The 6450-nt window shown below is 37.5% G+C and overlaps 1 pseudogene; it reads left to right on the forward strand.

Moving 5' to 3' along the window:
- Window positions 1–782: 782 nt before the first annotated feature.
- On the forward strand, window positions 783–935 carry LOC132028900 (U4 spliceosomal RNA; annotated as a pseudogene).
- Window positions 936–6450: the final 5515 nt, after the last annotated feature.

Below are 6450 nucleotides of genomic sequence, written 5' to 3' on the forward strand. Positions count from 1 at the left end.
GGCAAGGCTTTTAGAGGTATGACAAAATCCAGATGTCTTCAAGAAGAGATTATTCAGTTCAAACCTAACAATTAAAAACTGTTTTGGCTGGAAAACAGACAGCAAGCAAAATGATATAATAAGCACTCAAATAGAACTCTGTGGAGGTTATAGCTAGTTTTCCTAACACATAAAGAATTGCTACACATAACAGGTAAAAGTTAATAATTAAATAGATAATATGGGAAAGTAAGTCACAGGGGAAAAAACCACACATATAGGTGGCTTTGAAACATATAAAAACATCCCTGCAATAGGAGAAATAAAAAGTTAAGTTACACTGAGATCGTTTTTCACTTACTAGTGAGATGAAGATCAAATAGCTTACTGGCATAGAGTATTAGTGTGAGTGGAAAAAATAGACATTCCCATACATTGCTCATTGGAGTGTAACTTGGTATAAGCTCTACAGAGAATAATTTGGAAGAATCTGTCAAAAAAATTCAAATACACAAATGCACCAAGATGTATACAAAAATGTATTAGTTATAGACTTGCTTATTTTTTTTACTAAAAAATTGGGAATTACATAAGTATCTGTTAGTAAGCAAATGATTAAATAAAATATGGGATGCTAATATATTAGAATATTGTACAGCCATAAACAAGAATAAAGAATCTTCTCATGTAGTGATATAAAATATAAAAATATATTAAGAGAAGAAACAAATCAAGGTACACAATAGTGTATATGGTAAGCTACCATTCCACTTTTTAAAGGACATTTTAAAAGATTGATTCACAGCTTTGCGCAATGGCAGTATCGTAGCCAATGAGGTTTATCCGAGGCGCGATTATTGCTAATTAAAAGATTGATTCATATATTTATTTGGGTCTATTTATGGTATCTCTAGAAGAATACAAGAAACTGTTAATTTTGGTTGCCTCTGAGGAAGTGACCTGGGTGCCTAAGTATAAGAGTAGAAGGTAGCATTTATAACTTCTGAATTTTTAAAACATTTCCTATTCTTAAAAATGTTTTAAGCATCAATCTTTTAAAGAAAATGAATCATAGTTACATAAGATCCCCAAATTAGAATACAATTTAGGTACATATGTAAGTTAAATTGAACTGGGACTTTTTCTCATGAATTTGCCAGTTTTTAATCATGGCTTCATCTCATCAGGGTCTGTCTCTGGGTATGAAAATGTGCATTCTTGAATTTCATCCTAACCCTTCTGGCTTATTTTGAACTAGTCTATGGAGCAGATTCTTTTCCATCTGTATGGGAGACCTCTGTATGGTTTTTTTCCATTTGCCTCTCATTCCTTCTATTTCCTGACTCTTTCTTTCTTCATATTGGTATGGAAAACTTCAAGCTTATTCATAGCTCAAATAGTTTTATTTTGGAATTTTAAACTCCTGCAGCTTCCTTCATAGCTCCCAAATGTTTCATGTCTAGGTCTGTTCCCTGCTTATCCTAGAAAAGGGATTGGGTTGCTTTTGCTCTGCCTCCCAGAACCCACATTTCCTACACCTGCCACGACAAGAGATCAGACTCTTCTTATTTACCTATGGGTCTTCCTATAACTAGTTGAAGATTTGACTAGGGAAGGATATACCTCCAAGTTCACATAGTTGTTGGCTGGATTTTTTTTCCTCACAGGTTGTTGGACTGAGGACCTCCGTTCCTCTCTGGCTGTTGGCCAGAGACTACACTCAGTTTCTTGCCACATTAGTCCTCTCAGACATGGCAGCTTAGTTCATCAAAGCATGTAAAATGGGGAAGCAGTGATGAGATTTTTGAAACCTAATCACAAATATGATACCCATCACTTTTACAGTATTTCATTGGTTTGAACCAAGTCATTCCAGGGCAGAGGATTACACAGAACACTGGGAGGTGGGAGTCAACAGGAGCCATCTTGGAAGTCAGCCCCACACAGTGGCAGTACAGATTGACTCAGTGCTTACCTACACACCTTAATAAGCTGGAGGTACAGAGATGGCAGGTGTGAGGAATTATCAGGGATATGTCAGGAAACCTGTTTCAGTAAAAATTCACTGTCCTTTCTTTATTTGGTGCAATTTCTGCTCTTCCTTCATGGAGCCCTATCGCTCATTAACTAACAGGTAGTAATATGGTCAACTCTCCTTCATTTTCTTCTGTTTTCTCTGTCCTTTCTCTAACAGAGGTGTTAATAAGTAGCACAGTCTCTGTAAGGAATCAAAGGAAAATAGGGGAGAAAACGAGCTGAATAATCTATTTCCTTGATCGCCAGCCCTCGGATAATTTACATTGACTAAAATGTGATTCTTTAAAAAAAAAAAAAAAAAAAGGTGAGAGCCAAGCAGACCACCTCAGCTTTGCTCAAAGAAACAAAATCATAAGAAAATACAGATATAATAAATTTGCTATTTTTAATGTCACTAAGTCTTTTATTACATGCCTGGTTGCAAATGAGGCACACTGTTAAATTAGAAGGATAGAATGAAAATCTTATGTCAGTCTTCATTCTAGGCCCAAATAATATGTTATAACCCAGAACTTCTTCTAAGCTTTTATTGTCCAAGTAACAAACCCACCAGGAAGAGGAAAATGCTTGAAATTGTTTCTGGTCCTTTAATGGTTTTAATCAAATGTGTTCTTCAGATAGAGGCAGCAAAAATCGAGAATATCTTATATTTGTATCCAACCCATATAATTTTTTAAAAACTTTTTGTAATTTACATAATTACCTCTCAGAGGTCCTTATTTTTCTGTATATGGGTTATGACAAGAAGAATTAGAGCATTAATTCCTTTCCCCTACAAATCATGGAACTCTCACCCACTTTCTTTCTGAGGGCATAAAATATTATCTTTACTTTCTAGATGGAAACAGAGACCTAGTGAGTAAAGGGCCTGGACCAGAGCCACATGGCGAAGGAGGGTGCAGGAATTCCAACTCACAAGTTTGGGGCCCAAGGCCTGCATACAGAGGCTGGCTGGCTAACCTAAACAGCACAGATAAGCACTCACCAAAGCTGGTGTTTGCTTTTGCCAGCAAGAAGTTTGTAGAAGGAGAAAACCAGAACTACACAATTCCTCCTTCTTTTATAGCTTCTGATAACTTCTCCTTCATATTTAATGCCTGGAGAACTTGAAATGAGCTCAGACCCTTCCACACCGAGCCCTCCTTTTTCCTCAGACAGAAAGAGTATCTGCTTACCCTTCCCCACACCTTGATCCCACATTAGCTCCTTCTCAGCAAAAGTGTGGCTCTACATTTTGTCCTACAGCCTGATCCCCAGAGGATTTATTATTACTCAAAGGAAAGAAGGAAGGAAGGATGGAAGGGTTACCATCAGCCTATTACAAATCCTATAACAACTCATCCCACCCCCAGCTAAACCAAACAAAAAGTATATTGGAAAACAGTAGGCGCTCTTGCCTGCACATTCAGAAGAAATGGGGTAGAGGATAATCTGTTTTCAGACATCCAACTTGGGCATTGCAGAGGATGTGATCTCATCTAAATGGCTCTCAATTTAACATGTGACAGGATGGAAATTCAGGAGATTCTTTTCATTTCCCAAAGACATACTTATTCTTTTGGGACACATTCATGGTTTGCTTTTCCATAATCATTTCTGACGTATTACTTATCAGACTCCAAGTTCCCTCAAAGAAGGGAATTAAATAGTCAGTCTCCATTAGAAATCCTCTGAACAACCAATTTTAAGAACCTTACTCTAGACTGCACAAAAAGAGACATGCTATTAAATCAGTTCCACAATTTAAAATATAAAAAACTCTAATTATTAACATAACTGAATATATGAATAAGACAATGATTACAAATCATTATCTGTATAAAAGAAGATAAATCTATACTAACTTTAACAGAGATAGCATCTTTTACCAACACGAAAAGACCAGTTCTGCTCACATACACACAAACATACATGCACATAGACCCAAACACTCACAGACCTCAAGTGGATTGAACAAAAACTCTCCACAGAAGCTCTGCAACATACTTTTGCACTGGCATCTCTAAATCGAAATTATGGTTTTCTGAGGATACCACCTAGTGGCTCAGAAATGAGGCATCAACCAAAAAAAATTTGTATCAAAGTAGCACTAAGAAATAACACCACATCCCCAATATGTTCGAAAGCCTCCAGTCTCTCTGTACCTTCATGACTCTTTTCTACACTAGGAGGAAATAGATAAAAACTGTAACCCTGTTCCCACTCTTCTCTTAGTAGCTCCTTTTATAAGACAGGAGTTCCTCCCACATCATGTAAAGTAATCTATAGCAAAGCTGATTGTGAGCCAGCTGTTTTAATACTGCTGGGAGCATTTGTGGAGTCCAGATGTGAAGGGAGTCTCTCTGATGCCATCTCAATGAGGCCAACTAGGCAGCACTTATCCTAAAACTGCGACACTGGTGTATTTCTGATCCCCTTATTTTGCTCTTCCTTTTCTTTCTTTCCATAGTATTCACAGATTTCTAATAAACTGTGAAGCATGGCAGAATGTGCCACCCCAAAGTATGTAATTTTGGTGTAAGGATTATTTTGAGCTGAAGGCAATTTCTGGAAGAAGCAAATGTAAGAAAAGCTCTCTGTCCTCCCACTATTTGCCTCAACAGGGCATAAATTTGTGAAGATATCCTCCCTCCCCTTTCTACCAAGAAGGATAGAAGTTAATCACTGGAGATAACTCTACACTTTTATCAATCCATAGACAGCACCAGAGGAACTTACCTAACAAACTTCACTAACTAGCCTTTATCTTCTGTTAGTTACCCCTTATATTTGTATTCTGACAATTGGCTACCCTGAAACTCAAAGTTCTTTTCCTTTTTCTTGTCATTTCCCCAAAAACGCATTGTTCTTTGTTAAGATGCTATAGAAGCCTGAGTTCTAACTATCCCTTTGAGTTACTCATCTCCAGATACTCCCCTGTATACATGTGATGCACGTGCTCATGAATTTTATTTTTTCTTCTTTTTAATCTGCCTCCTGTCAGTTTAATGTATAAAACCCCACCCAATGAACTTAAGATGGATAGAAGATAACTATTTTTTTATGTCGTACAGCTGAATAATGAACTTCTATATTAGATTTATTATGTATTGTTTCTCTTTCCAACTAAACCTAAGGCCCACAAGGGCAAGGATCTTGAGGTTTTTTGTTCAGTCATGTATTCCAGTGCCTAAAACAGTGCCTGGAGAAGTTGCCACCCAATAAATTCTTGTAGAAGGAGAGGTGATTTGCAAATGACTTAACATTTAGCAGAGCTTATCTGTTAGCCTCTTGTTTGAAAGTAAGCCTCATAGTCCTGAGTAAAGAAGTCACAATACTGCTGTGATTCCAACTCACTGCTAATGTCTCTGGAAAAGGATTGTGAACTCTCTGATACATCAAAAACATTCCATCTAGGGAGGAATAGGAAAACACAGGAAGACCATGAGGAAGGAAATGGCTAGTCAGAGAGAGAGGAGTATCAGGTGGCGCTCCCCTATTCCTCTCTTCTCTGGGATGAATTGTCCATACTTTTTATTACCTGCCTCTGTTTCCTTTAAGACAAACCGTTTCACTCAGAGAAAGCTATTTGCAGCAGCAATTACTGTTTTCACAAATAATGGTTGTTGTTTTTTTTTTCTTTAAGTAAAACCAAAGAAAAAATGATAGTGGAGGCTTTTTCTCCAACTTCTTTTTGTAAATGTTGGGAAGGATAAGAAATAAATACTAAAAGAAAATGTGATCAAGATCAAAAGCTTTTGCACAGCAAAGGAAACAGTGAACAAAATCAAAAGACAACTGACAGAATGGGAGAAGATATTTGCAAACGACATATCAGATAAAGGACTAGTGTCCAGAATCTATAAAGAACTTAGCAAACTCAACACCCAAAGAACAAATAATCCAATCAAGAAATGGGCAGAGGACATGAACAGACATTTCTGCAAAGAAGACATCCAGATGGCCAACAGACACATGAAAAAGTGCTCCATATCACTCGGCATCAGGGAAATATAAATCAAAACCACAATGAGATATCACCTCACACCAGTCAGAATGGCTAAAATCAACAAGTCAGGAAATGACAGATGCTGGTGAGGATGCGGAGAAAGGGGAACCCTCCTACACTGTTGGTGGGAATGCAAGCTGGTGCAGCCACTCTGGAAAACAGCATGGAGGTTCCTCAAAATGTTGAAAATAGAACTGCCCTATGACCCAGCAATTGCACTATTGGGTATTTACCCTAAAGATACAAACGTAGTGATCCAAAGGGGCACGTGCACCCGAATGTTTATAGCAGCAATGTCCACAATAGCCAAACTATGGAAAGAACCTAGATGTCCATCAACAGATGAATGGATCAAGAAGATGTGGTATATATACACAATGGAATACTATGCAGCCATCAAAAGAAATGAAATCTTGCCATTTGCGACAACATGGATGGAACTAGAG

The sequence above is a fragment of the Mustela nigripes genome, chromosome 12 (genome assembly GCF_022355385.1).
Source record: "Mustela nigripes isolate SB6536 chromosome 12, MUSNIG.SB6536, whole genome shotgun sequence".
Taxonomy (NCBI): Eukaryota; Metazoa; Chordata; class Mammalia; order Carnivora; family Mustelidae; genus Mustela; species Mustela nigripes.